Raw genomic sequence first — 15,486 nt, 5'->3', positions numbered from 1 at the left:
TCGTATGCGTGTTTGGCGCCGTGCAGGTGAGCGCCACAATCAGGAATGCATATGACCGAGGCACAAAGGGCCAACACCCGGCATCATGGTGTGGGGAGCGATCTCCTACACTGGCCGTACACCTCTGGTGATCGTCGAGGGGACACTGAATAGTGCACGGTACATCCAAACCGTCATCGAACCCATCGTTCTACCATTCCTAGACCGGCAAGGGAACTTGCTGTTCCAACAGGACAATGCACGTACACATGTATCCCGTGCCACCCAACGTGCTCTAGAAGGTGTAAGTCAACTACCCTGGCCAGCAAGATCTCCGGATCTGTCCCCCATTGAGCATGTTTGGGACTGGATGAAGCGTCGTCTCACGCGGTCTGCACGTCCAGCACGAACGCTGGTCCAACTGAGGCCCCAGGTGGAAATGGCATGGCAAGCCGTTCCACAGGACTACATCCAGCATCTCTACGATCGTCTCCATGGGAGAATAGCAGCGTGCATTGCTGCGAAAGGTGGATATACACTGTACTAGTGCCGACATTGTGCATGCTCTGTTGCCTGTGTCTATGTGCCTGTGGTTCTGTCAGCGTGATCATGTGATGTATCTGACCTCAGGAATGTGTCAATAAAGTTTCCCCTTCCTGGAACAATGAATTCACGGTGTTCTTATTTCAATTTCCAGAAGTGTATAATGTGGTGTTATCACTTAACACTTCCGGGTTGAGATGCCGTGGTCCATACATAAGACTCTCCCCTGACGTTTCGCCCTCGACAGCGGAAGGCATCCTCAGAGGACAAACGGCGAACTGCAACGAGAGCACGGGTCAGAACCGTATATATAAGCCATCCAGAGGGCGCCGCTGTCAATCACGTGACGTCAGCTGCGCTATGATCTCTGATATTGCCAACTTTCTCAATTGAAATTAAGCGATTGTCACGCTGTTGCTGCAATGTTGACATCCATATCTTATCCAGCTTAATGCCTTCATCTTTTCTATTAAAATTATTGCAGTGTTTGGCAATCTCAATGGCCTCTCTGTACATTCGCGCATAATAATGCGACATCTTTGCTACGACGGTCGTCTCATTAAACTTTATTTCATGATCACCTTCCCGAAACACATGTTCCGCTACAGCAGATTTTTCAATATTCCTTTTATGTTCACCCACACGGGTGTTGACGCTTCTTTTTGTTGTGCCTGTTGTACCTGTCCACATCTGCACGGAATTCTATAGACCCCTGGTGTAGCTAGAGGATGTCGTTTGTCTTTTGCGGATTTTAAACATCCTTTTATTTTCGTGGTGGGTCTGGAAACCGTTTCCACGTCGTACTTGCTTAATATTTTTCCAATGTGATCATTTACCTTACTGATGAATGGTAAGAACACTTTCCCCCTGGGTTGGTGTCGATCGTCGTCCGTCCTGGTTGTCAGTCTAGGCCGTAGTGCACGATCCATCTCTCTGTTGCAATACCAATTCTTCTTGAAGGTCGCTCTAAGGTGTTCAATCTCATCATCTAAGTGAGCTGGTTCACGTATTTTGTGCGCCCTGTCTATTAATGTTTGTCACCCCTCTTTTATGTCTTGGGTAGTGGTTAAAATTTTTCTACAGATAACGATCAATGTGTGTGTCTTTTCTGAAAACCTTATGACCCAGTGATCCGTCTTCTCGTTTAATTACAGTCACATCTAAGAAGTTCTAGTGGCCATCGATTTCCTTTTCCATAGTGAATTGAATTCTTGGATTAATACTATACAGATGTAAGAGGAAGGCATCCATTTCCTCTTCCCTATGGGTTCATATAACAAATATATCGTATACATAACGATACCATTTGACTGGTCTTTTTCTAGCTGTTTGCAGTGCCCGGTGTTCAAAGTTCTCCATGAACACAGCTGGACTAAGAGGATTTCCCATAGCCACCCCTTCAATCTGTTCATAAAAAAACATTATTATACTGAAAATAAGTTGTTGTAAGGCAGTGTCTGAATAATGCCAAAAAATCACTAGGAACAATGTCCGCTAAACATGTGAGCGCTTCATTCATCATAATCATGGGAAACAACGACACCACGTAAGAACTGACCAGGATATCATTAGGGCCCACACTGATTTCCTTAGTAATATCGATGAAGTGATATGAATTTTTAACATAACTGTCAGTTCCACCAACATGAGGTTTCATGTTGGTGGAACGAGGCAGCGAAGCAAGGTGTCCAGCTAATTCATGGATAGGAAACCAGACTGCGCTTGAAACGTCCCCTTTGAAAAATTATACATGACTGTGCTTAAACTGACACACAATAGTTTTTAGCGCAACGCAATCTGACTTTCAATAATCCCTACAAGAGAATGGCCCTGATTAACATTAACCTACATGTTTCACAAATCACTTACCTCACAAAAATCTTCGTTACTCGAACTACTGCAATACATCAAGCGCCACTACTGCCAGCTAACTAAAAGATTCAAACTACGGAAGTCACTAACTACTGATAGGCACAGTTAGCAAGTGAAAGATTTTAATAGGGAACAAACAATGTATTTACCTTTATAGTCATAATATATATATCAGTTCATGACACCAATTCTTACGAATTTCAAAACTCCGCCATCTCTCTCCCCACGTCCATCACTGCAGGCGGCTCACCTCCAACTGCGCAACGCTACGCGCTGTTAGCATCCAGCTGCCGCTGCCCGACACTACAATGGCAGACAACAATGCAAACTAGCCACAGACTGCGCACAGCACAGCCAGTGATTTTTCATACAGAGCGCTATGTGGCGTTACCAATAAGAAAACCTAAACAGCCTACTTACACGCTGACTGTAGGTCTCAAAGGTACCAGCGGTTTATGTACCTTGGGTAACCCATAGAGTCTGGGCGAGTAAGGTTCTGATTGAAAGAGTTGCTTCTTGTCAACTGAAGAGAGGGAAGACGCTTTCACCAATTGATTGGTCAATTTTAAAATCCTCGATGTCGGATCCTTCTGAAGTTGTTTTTAATTGCTGGGATCCAAAATGTCCATGATTTTTTCATGATAATCTTTATTCTTCATTACGACCGTAGCGTTGCCTTTATCTGCAAAAAAGCACGATGATGTTTTCATCTGAGTTGATGTCCCACAGTGCCTTCCTTTGTGCCTGTAATACATTACCCTTAGGTGGCTTACATGTGCGCAAGATTGTAGTTGTTTCCATTCTTATAACATCAGCGGGTTGCTGTAACAGCTGGCGGATACCTGCCTCAACATTAGCCACAATATCTTTCCTGGGAACCATTGGAGGCATCACTGCAAAATTTCCACCTTTAGCAAGTATTGAAACTTCATCTACAGTCAAGACTGTCTGACAGGTTAATAACTGTCGGAGAATTATCCTCTCTTGTACCACCTCCCAACGTGATCTTCTGTAAGCTATCGAACTTCCTCCACTGGTGTTCTGAATACTGTCACCCTGGTGATGAACACACGTCTCACAACTAGAAACCAGTTGACTGATACTTCCGCTGTAGAATCTTTGACTTCATTGATGTCGCCAAAACCTCACACTTCATCATCACTATCAAAGCAAAGTCCTTGAATGTGTTCTTTAAATGTGCGAAACAGATGAAAATCGGATGAGGCCAGGTTGGTATTGTATGGAGGATAATTGATGACAGGCATCGGATTGTTGCAGATGTCACAGGACTCGTGTGTGGTCGGCCATTGTTATTCTAAAGGAGAGGGTACTCCATGTCTGTTTATGTTACAAGCAAATTTTCTGTGGTAAGAAACTCGAGTACAGAAAGCTGTTTCCCATGCACCGACGTAGTTACGCTACACACAGCCATTTTACATGCTACAATTCGGAGCCCCCTTGTGGCAGAGGGTTGCAAATTGCGCCAGCGAAGCGGGTAAGACGGCCAATTGACGTGCATGACATGTGATATCTCGATCGTTGTTGGGAACAGAATAAAAAATTCGGAGGCATTATTTTCAGCACTCCCTCATACTTTTCTTGTTATTGCAAGTATGCATTTTATAGCCTTCCATCATCAGTTATCTTGTTGCCCAAACAGTAAAAATCATCTTCTACATTTAGTGTTACAGTTCCCAATTTGAAACCCTTAGAATCGCTTGGTTTAATTCAGCTACGTCTCATTAATCTTGTTTTACTTTTGTTGGGGAGACGACGTGGTGCTGTGTAGTTCCTGGCCTTTCCTCAACTGTCTTGAGTTAAATTGCTTACCCCTCTGTTGTGTCCCATAAATGGGAGCATGTGACACTGTTGGTGGTGACCCAGCCATTGAATGGGGACTTTAACTCAGCGGCTTCTTTGTTCCTATTTGGGAGGAGTAGTGTGCCAGCACTGGTTTTGAATTTTTCTCTCGTCTTCATCTTCTGTTTATCTAAAAATTTATAAAAATCAGTATATGAGTGTACTAGCCTTTTCCTTGCGGCTTCGCCCTGTATATGTTGAAGACATATATCGAGCACACCTCCCTCTGCCCTTCTGCGTCCATCTGAAAATATGGACGTACAAAGTCTTCCTACCTCTGTCTGTCCACCATATCTTCCCATCTCTGTCTATCTCCTCCTCACCACTATCTCTGTCCCTGTATCTCCTCCTTCCCCTGTCTTTGTTCATTTTCTCGAGTCCTTCTCATAGCTTCCTTCCCACTACCTCTGAACATATCTTCGTCACGCTCTGTATTTACTTGTCCGCTTTCTTTTCCACCTGGCCATTTTCCCTCTATACCTTCCAACCACTTCATACATCGACCCATGCTCCCCTCTCTCTGTAAAATTCCTCCTCTCCTCGGTATGTCAATCTCCTCCTCTACCCATATCAACCTGTCCCCAGCCATGCTCATCAGTACATGTAGCCGCTGCAATACAGTTCAGGCCGATGCTACTCCCAAATGGGTATGTTTACCTTTCATGCAGGGCAAGTTCAAGGGGCTTGAAAAATAATTTATTTGCCCCTGTCATATATAGCGCCATGCAGAACAGATCGATAATGCCTCTAATGCAGGGCAGTCTATGTACCACAGTCTTAAAAAAAACTTTTTTGCCTTTATCGCTGCTTGTATAGGAACTAAGAAGTTATAAAATCGACAGTGCTGATACTCACGAAGTCAGCTGTTAGTGCCAAAAAAATAATAATAAAAAAAAAGGTTCAAATGGCTCTGAGACTATGGGGCTTAACATCTGTGGTCATCAGCTCCCTAGAACTTAGAACTACGTAAACCTAACTAACCTAAGGTCATCACACAGCACCTAGCCATCACGAGGCAGAGAAAATCCCTGACCCCGCCGGGAATCGAACCCGGGAACCCGGGCGTGGGAAGCGAGAACGCTACCGCACGACCACGAGATGCGGGCGTTTGTGCCAAATTTCGTTGAAATCGACCGAGGGGTTTGGGAGGAGATCCTGGGCGTAATATATATATAACAATTTCTCCAAATACAGTCTAAATCACTGGACTGATTTCAACCACAGTCAGTACACACATCAATCACAACCACAGTTGGTACATACATCACTTATTGTCTGGTAAGAAGTGTTGTTGCAATAAGAACCACCCACTATTGCCAGGGATGTGTCTCAAAAAGTGATATAGTAGAAGCAAAACTCAGAGACATCCAGACTAATTTCAACAAGATTTTATGCGTACTAGGCTTATTATTTGTGTAAAAATAAAGTGGATATAATATACTGCTGGCATCCGTAGAAGCGTGGTTGTGGGTGATAAGCCATGAAATGTGAAAATATTCGATAACAAACGTTATTAACATCGAATCCCCTGTTTTAGGTATTCCCTGGTCTCACTGCTGAGAGTGTCGACCACATTTAACTCTTAGAGGTGAAGAGTCCACAGAGATATATCACGATATCTCTGTAACGTCTGAACCAATTTCCATCTAAATTCACACAGATATGCCTAGATACCTGTAAAAAAATTACTGTGACGGTAAGACATCGCTAGCACCACTATGTGAGAGGGCAGGGTTGAAAAGGTGTTAAACAGAAATTTAACACAGAATTGTCTGGTGCAGCTTCAACCACGTTTGCTATATACAAGACTCATTTTATTTTTGTTTGTTTTTTTGTTTGTAGAAATACAATGAGAGTAAGATCTCTCAGCTACACCTAGGGGTAAAAATGTGGATGAGAAGTGCTGATATATCAAAATCTTGGAAAATGACATGCTGGTAATTCTTTCCTATATTTAATTGACTTGGAATACTTTAAACGTTTGAAGCACAATAGGTGTCTTACTTGTGTAGGTCAGTTCATCTACCTGGAATAAAGCATGAGACCTGCAGTGAGCCAATAATTTTTTCCGGATATTTCAGGGCCTAAGATGAAGCCATGATTGAACCATTGTCCATCCTTAGCATACAGATGGTGATGAAATAAGTGTACATATATATGTGAAATATGATATATACAGAGTTATTTCATGATAATGTTAAAACTTTCAGGGAATATGGAGAAGTTTAAATGTATCATTTTCAGGTAAGTGACCCTGATCCAGAAAGACCGAGACGAAAATTGTAAGCGAAAATCAATTTGATACCTCTGACAGTATACTTCGTTTACTGCAAGCTCTTTGCTTTCCACATTTTGGTAGGATGGATCAAAACATGAATTAAATGAAAGACAGATGGAAAACCGAAAAACCATTTGTCAAATTTTGCTTCAAAGACATGAAAGAAAATCACTTTTGCATCGAATTGTTACTGCCGATGAAAAATGGATTTATTTTAAGAATCCTAAACGAAAAAAATCATGGGTTAATCCGGGAAAACCATCAACATCGACTGCAAAACCAGATCGATTCGGCAAGAAGACAATGAATGCTCTGTGTTTGGTGGGATCAGAAAAGTGTGGTGTATCATGAGCTCCTAAAACCCGGTGAAACTGTGAATACTCATCGCTACAGACAACAAATGATCAGTGTGAACTACGCATTGATAAAAGAAAAAAACACTGGACCAGAAGACATGGCAAAGTAATTTTTTAACACGATAATGCACCTGCACACAAAGCAAAACTGGTTCAGAATACAATCAAAACATTTGGCTGGGAACTGCTACCACACCTGTCGTATTCACCAGACTTGGCCCCTTCCGACTACCATTTGTTTTCATCAATGGGACACGCAATGGCTGAGGAACACTTCGATTCCTTCGAAGAAGTCGAAAATTGGGTGTTTGATTGGTTTACTTCAAAAGACGAAGATTTCTATTGGCGTGGTGTCCACAAATTGCAAGAAAGGTGGTCAAAATGTATAGAAAGCAATGGTCAGTACTTTGAATAAAATGTTTTTACTTTTCAATTCAAAATTAGTGTTTCATTTTTACAAAAGAACGCTCATTTCATATCGGCACACCTGGTATATCCCCACACAGATAGGCGAGCATGCCCCTGCAGCCACGTCCGCCGCAGCTTACGCACCCTCTTCCAGACAAGCGTCCTCTGGCATCGCAGCAACGGGCCTGAGTCAAACACAGCTCAAATACAATCAATACCAGGGTGCCAAGGATGCAGTATGCACATAGTTGTCACATCGGACATCAGCGTAACACACAGTGAGAAAATAACAAACGGAGTGGAAACTTCAAAATGCGTTGGTCTTCATGCTGATGAAAACTGAAACCGCAAAAAGTACAATTTAGAACTCCCAAAATAACTCAGTTTAGCCATATGTGCACTTAGAATTATCGCAAATGTTGAGGAGAGACAAGTAATAAGTTGAGATATGTTGCGAATTTTCATTCAGTAATGTCATATGGAGTAACTCATCTTTAATAAACGTGCTGTAAGAATGCAAGAGTGGTTTGAAATGTACTCGGAAGATCACTGAAACCTTTCTTATTTGTTTCACTGTAGTCTCCTTGTAGATTAATGCACTTGCTCCAACGGGTTTCCAATGTCTTGATCCTATCTCGATAATGAGTTTCCTCCAGGCCTGCAGAATAATTGTCAACTCCAACTACCAATTATTCATTTGAAGAAAACCAAGAAAAAATTTTAGTTTTGGGAAAAGATGAAAGTCTGACGGACCCATATCAGGTGAATAAGGCGGGTGTGGCAATAATTCATACCTTAGTTTGTTTAATTTTGCCATGGCGACGGCACATGTGTGGAGGAGCGCGTGTCAAGAGTTGCGGCACCCATCTTGCAGATAATTTTTTTCATTTCTAATTCTTCAGTTAAAATGTGATATACGCTTTCAGATGACATCTGGCAAGCGTGAGAATTTTCACGCACTTTCAATCGGCGATCCGCCATGACAATTTTGTGCACTTTTGCAATGTTTTCTGTAGTAGTGACACATCTTGGCCGACCACTGCGTGGATCATCATCTAAGCTTTCCCAACCACATTTAAATTCATCTGTACACTTGGCAACAATTGAATATGAAGAAGCAGAGTTCCCAAGAGTATTCTGGAAATCGGCATGAATGTCCTTTGCTTTCATAGCTTTCTTTACGAAGAACTTAATCACTGCTCAAATCTCGAGTTTTTCCATCTTCGCAAATCACTACGTGGGAACAACAGCAGAGCCACGTCACTGCCACAGGTCTCTTCCAAGAGCACTGGCATGGCACTTGATTACAGACGAAAGTCCAATGAGTATCAGGTGAACAACTCGTTGCGATAGCGCTGACCTCTCGTGGTGATTCCGAGAACTTTTAAAACCACCCTAGTAATATGCAGTTGTGACCAAAGATTATCTTGTAGCCATCTGTTTATCAAAGTGGGCATTTTGACTACTGTTTCACTATATGTATGTATTCAACTGCTGTTCGAAAGGAAAAATGATGTATATAATTACAATACCAGAAGAGAAAATGCCACTCGTTGCTCCACAATAAGGTTATCTTTAGAATAAAAAAGGATGTACAATGACGCAACAAAAATTTATGATAACCTACCCGGAGATATAAAATATCTCACCGAGGCAAAGTAAATTTAAAAACAGACAAAATTTTCTCCTATGTAACTCATTCTAATGTAGGAAGAATTTCTGTCACTGGAATCTGTAAAAGATGGGAGGTAGGAACAACTAACTCAAGTGTGTGTATTTGATAAACATAACAATAATAAAACAACCTATAAATGTTCAGCATGTAGCCATAATTACAAAGTAATTCACGATATGAATGAAAAATGACTCTTTCCACATCGTTACGTCTTATTCTGCAAATGTTCCATGGATCATGAACTAACTAACTAATTAACTTGTTCATTAAGGTAATTTTGGAAACAAATCCGGCAATATAAGTTTCAGCGGTCTGGGTTTTAGCTCTCTTGGGGAAGTGCAAGTAAAGAAAACAATAAAATGTTCATACATTTCGAAATGATGTTTAAAAGAAATATCGGATGAAATATTTATCCCAAGCTATTAAAAGTCAGCTTCACTTATTCGAGAAGAGCGTTTGTAGCTGATGCAGGGATTCCGCTTTACCATCCTGGATAAAGTCTTAGTGGAAGAGTTTCCCATCACCTTCATCCGATCTGTTATGAAGTATCAGGTGTGTCTCATATTTTTAACATGTATACATTGATATGCAAAGCTTAGGGACAAAAGCGACATTCGCATGATGTGTCGTTGCCAAGTAAAACAGCTCCCTGACTTCGATCAGACGTAGAAAGAACTGCTGGAGTCTATCACAGAAGGTAACTGAAGGAAATACGCACTGAAACGAACAGACACGACATTTCTAATTACGGTTAAGGCAGTACAATTCTTGGTGGTCTCCTAGACATTATTAGAGGTAGGACATGGTTCGTAATAGCATGTGACCACCGTGGACGGCAGTGAAAGCTCTGCGACGTGCTCGCATGTTGACCATAGGGTACGTCAGTAGACCTGTTGTAGGGCGTTCCATTCTTGTATCAGCGCGCTCTACAACTGCTGTATGACCGGTCGTGCTCGTGTACGAGTAGCGATACATTTCCTCAACGTATTCTGCAAAAGCTCGGTCGGATTTCAATCGATGGGAACGGGCAGGCCAATCCATTCACTGAGTATCCTCTCGTCTGAAAGCTCCTCCTCCACACCATTTCGATGCAGTCAGCCTTGTCATCCCTAAAAATGTGGCCCGAGCCGAATGCACCCCAGAGAAGAAGCAAAAAGCGAAAAAGAGTAGTGCCACAGTAACGTTCAATGGTGAGTGCAACATGTTCAAAGACTTGGAAGTCATTACGCCCACGCAACATTGTCTCCCCACACCAAAAGACCTACGCAATCAGAAATATCATATTCGGCAATGACCTTGGGTGCATTATATAATCTCATTTGGTGAGAGACGGCAGTTCATCCACGAACACTAACATGATGTTTTGGAAGTCCAGGTGTTATGCTGTGGGTGGACATAATGTTGCATGGGTGTACTGACTTACAAATCTTTGAACACAATGCACTTACTGGCCAACGTTATTTTGACGTTGTAGTCATCCTCCACGCGCGTCTTTTCAGGGGTGTCTTAGGCTTTAACTTCATTTTTATGGGTGACTTAATTTTTGTGGATGAAAATGTGCGACCACATCGAACAGCGCAATCGGAGCAGCTCTCAGAACGAGAGGATATTCAGCGAATGGGCTGGCCTCCTTGCTGTCCCGACTCAAATCCCGTCGTTCAGATGCAAGATGAGTTGGGGAAACGTACTTCAGTACATCCGCATGCACCAATGACCACACAGCAGCTGTCAACCGCGATGGAGGAGAAATGGAACACCTTTCCACAGGAAATCCTTCTCACCTTGTGGCCAGCACGGCAGTAGTTACAAAGCATGCATTGTCGTTCAACAAGAACCAATTAGTGCCTTCTGTTATGTGCAGGGGACCATCATAAATCGTGGTGACTGCTTTAAATCACTTCTACTCGTCTCATTTCCAATTCAATTACCTTTTGTACTATATTGTGCCAGTTTTTTCTATATATGCCATAAGTTTCATCGAACTGTATTACTTGGCAGTAAAACATCATGAGAAATTACTTACGTCCTTAAGTTTAGCACACCAGTGTATATACCTGAAACAAACAGGATAATTCCATGATGATGTTACAAACTTTCAGGTATGATAGAAAAGGGTAGAAAATTAACGTAACAATTTGAAGTTAGGTACCATGGTCCTAAATCGTCTGAGTCGCAAGTTATAAGCGAAAATCGTTGTGATATCCGTGACAGCAGATCTCTTCTACTGTAAACTCTTTGCTTTCTATATTTTGGGAGGAAATAGCATCGAACAAAACAAGAAAAAGAATCTAGTAAATATGGGTTCTTATGAGCTATGCCCACTTGTTAACCTTTGCTACTGTGAAACACCACATCACTTCTGTTGAACAACTGCTCATAGCTCTTATTTATTTTTACAGGATCTTATTCATTCCACACTTTTGAATCTTTCCCATAGCTTTCGAACGGTCAGAAATTGTTTTTTGCGCAACATTTAGCATTGCTGCCATTTGCTTCTGACCCAAAGTATCATCTTCATCCAATATTGCTTGCAATTCGGCGTCTTGAAACTTTTTTTGGGTCTTCCACGTTCTTCATTTCTTACATCAAAATCATTATTTCTGAACCGCTGAAACCATCTTTTGCATGTTGCTTCTGATAGAACATGATCACCATATGCCTCGACAAGCATTCTACGCGACTCTGCAGTACTTTTTTCAAATGAAAACAAACAATTAAAGCTTTCCGCAAATCATGACTTTCTGGGACCAAATTCTTCACTGTTAACACGATGAAAACATATGATGATGTTTGTTCTATGACTTGATGTATACTAATTATCTTTGAAAGATGTCATACCAACCAAACAAAAAGTAAGTGTCGTTGACAACAAATGTCCCCTGTCGACACATTTGTATCTTATGGTGAGACCTTTTGTAACAGGCAGTAATGTTGAACTGATGTGTGAGCCCCCGCATCGTGGTTATTTCGGGTCTAGCTGGAGTTGTGGTCGTTCGATTTATTGTTGTCAGCCATAGGCAGTCATTTGTATTTTGCTACTAGAGTTTACTTAGCCGATTTTCTGGACACACATTCAGGATTCGTGGCGAACGTGGATTATATTTTTAATTTGTCATCTCACAACTTTAATGATTAGCTTAGGTTGTTTGTGCATGAAAGCAGCGCTTTTTTTCAAATTATTTTGTACATTACCCGCTTATCGTATTGCTTACTCAATCTCGCCAATCTTATTTGATACACTAGTGTCTTGTGCCAGAATAGTGTTTAACGCTATCGGCGATTATCAAATTGGTTTAATTTATTGGCCTTCTGTATTTAAATAGAATACTGTTTAACACTTTCAGTGCCTGTCAAACTTGTTTTATGCGTTGGATGTTTCACATTCAATAGAACAGTGTTTAATATCCTTATACGTGTGTGGTACAAGACGTATTAGACATTATTTAACGCTTTATTTAACTAGGGCAAACCCAGAAAGGAACCTAATTATATGCTTTAGTTGGTACTGCAGCATTCACCAAATCATTTTGTAAATTCGTCACTCATCTGGCTGAAAGGAACCTATTTTGTTAAGACAGCTGACCAACTGATTCTGGTATTTCCGCATAACTCGTCATTAGCTGTTTTCCGATCCAGCAGCCTGCGTAGATAATAACAATCTTGAGATTGTTTATTTGCTGTTTCTGCCCGCCGGACTTAGTTAATTCCCTCTGTATATTTTGTGGCCCATTGCTTTCCTGTAATATTTTGAATTAAGCGTTTGCCTTGCTTTGTTCGTTAATATTTGAATAGTGTATGATGTAATGCTGCTACTTTCTTCTAAATCCTACTTGAGTATATCTAAGCAACTCCGTTTAGAGGCGGTCTTTTGTAGACTATAAGTTTAATGGGAATCTGTATCTACATCTACGTGATTACTCCACTATTCGCAATTAAGTGCCTGACAGAGGGTTCAGTGAACCACCTTCAAGCTGTCTCTCTACCGTTCCACTCTCGAACGGCACGTGGGAAAAACGAGGACTTAAATTTTTCTGTGTGATTTCTCTTATTTTTTGGTGATGATCATTTCTCCCTAAGTATGTGGGTGCCAACAAAATGTTTTCGCAATCGAAGGAGAAAAATGGTTCAAAAATGGTTCAAATGGCTCTGAGCACTATGGGACTCAACTGCTGTGGTTATCAGTCCCCTAGAACTTAGAACTACTTAAACCTAACTAACATACGGACGTCACACACATCCATGCCCGAGGCAGGATTCGAACCTGCGACCGTAGCAGTCGCACGGCTCCGGACTGCGCGCCTAGAACCGCGAGACCACCGCGGCCGGCAGAAAACTGGTGATTGAAATTTCATGAGAAGATCCCGTCTTAAAAAAGAGTCTTTGTTTTAATGATAGCCACTCCAATTCACGTATCGTGCCTGTGACACTATCTCTCCTACTTCGCGATAATACAAAACGATCTGCCCTTCTTTGTACTTTTTCGATGTCATCCGTCAGTCCCACCTGATGCGGGTTCCACACCACACAGCAAATCTCCAGAATAGGGCGCACAAACGTGGTGTAAGCAGTCTCTTTAGTAGACCTGTTGCATCTTCTAAGTGTTCTGCCAATGAATCGCAGTCCTTGATTTGCTTTACCCACAATATTATCTATGTGATCGTTCTAATTTAGGTTATTTGTAATTGTAATCCCTAAGTATTTAGCTGAATTTACAGCCTTCAGATTTGTGTGACTTATCGCGTAACCGAAATTTAGTGGATTTCTTTTACTGCTTGTGTGAATAATTTCACACTTTTCTTTATTCATGGCCAACTGACACTTTTCGCACCATGCAGGTATATTATCCAAATCAGTTTCCAAGTCGGTTTGACCATCTGATGACATTACAAGACTGTAAATGACAGCATAATCTGCAAACAATCTAAGACGGCTACTCATATTGTCTCCTATGTCGTTAATATACCGGGTGATCAAAAAGTTAATATAAATTTGGAAAGTTAATAAACCACGGAATAATGTAGATAGAGAGGTAAAAATTGAGACACATGCTTGGTATAACATGGGGTTTTATTAGAACAAAAAAAAAGCAAAGTTCACAGAATGTCCGACAGATGGCGCTTGGCAGCAAAACGTTAGTAACTGCTACCGTGACGGGTGAGAGGTACGCCAATATGTTACAGAATCGCATCATCCCCAGCCTGGCTGATAAACACCTTCTGGAACGTACGATGTTTATGCAGGATGGCGCTCCACCCCATATTGCCAGACGCGTGAAAGATCTCTCGCGCGCGTCGTTATGTAATGATCGTGTGCTCAGCCGCCACTTTCGTCATGCTTGGCCTCCCAGGTCCCCAGACCTCAGTCCGTGCGTTTATTGGCTTTGGGGTTACCTGAAGTCGCAAGTGTATCGTGATCGATCGACATCTCTTGGGATGCTGAAAGACAACATTCGACGCCAATGCCTCACCATAACTCCGGACATGCTTTACAGTGCTGTTCACAACATTATTCCTCGACTACAGCTATTGTTGAGGAATGATCTAGAACATATTAAGCATTTCCTGTAAAGAACATCATTTTCACTTTGTCTTACTTTGTTATGCTAATTATTGCTATTTTGATCAGATGAACATTTTTGAACTTTTGTATATTTTTGGTTCTAATAAAACCCCATGTCATTTCAAGCATGTATGTCAATTTGTATCTCTCCATCTACATTATTCCGTGATTTATTCAGTTTTCAAATTTATACTGACTTTTTGATCACTCGGTAGATCCGGAACAATAGAGGGCCTATAACACTTTCTTGAGGAACACCGGATATTACTTCTGTTTTACTCGATGACTTTCCGTCTATTACTACGAACTGTGACCTTTCTGACAGGAAATCACGAATCCAGTCGCACAACTGAGGCGATACTCGGTAGGCACTCAGACGCTTTTGAGGAACGGTGTCGAAAGCCTTCTGGAAATCTAAAAATAGAGTATCAATTTGACAGCCCCTGTCGATAGAACTTATTACTTTGAGTATAAAGGGCTAGTTGTGTTGCACAAGAACGATTTTTTTGAATCCGTGCTGACTATGTGCCAATCGTTTTCTTCGAGGTACTTCATGATGTTTTAGTCTGGCATTCGCCGTAAATCTCCCTGTTTATAAGCCTGATAACATGCCTTCCCAGGCGTGTTCAGATATAAACTTAAGATCCGTCAAAATAGATACTAATTTCACGTAAATCCTGAAACACCTTCACCAACTGTAAAGCTGTTTCATGGCTGTCAGCCGTTAGTTTAGTTACCTTGTATCTGCAGTAAATGTTGTTTCACTTCCTCATAGTCAAATCCTGTTCTCTTAAGCCTGGTTAATGCTGTTGTAAACTAGTTTTAATGGCCAACACATAGTGTTCCCATTCCTAGCTTACTAAACCCTCGTAAAATTTACGACTTCAGCAGGGTGTAAAACAATACAGTTTATACTTAATCTAGTATCTAACATACTATTGGGGCTTTAATAATTG

This window comes from Schistocerca gregaria, chromosome 8 (assembly GCF_023897955.1).
Source record: "Schistocerca gregaria isolate iqSchGreg1 chromosome 8, iqSchGreg1.2, whole genome shotgun sequence".
Lineage (NCBI taxonomy): Eukaryota > Metazoa > Arthropoda > Insecta > Orthoptera > Acrididae > Schistocerca > Schistocerca gregaria.
This window is presented reverse-complemented; position numbering follows the sequence as displayed.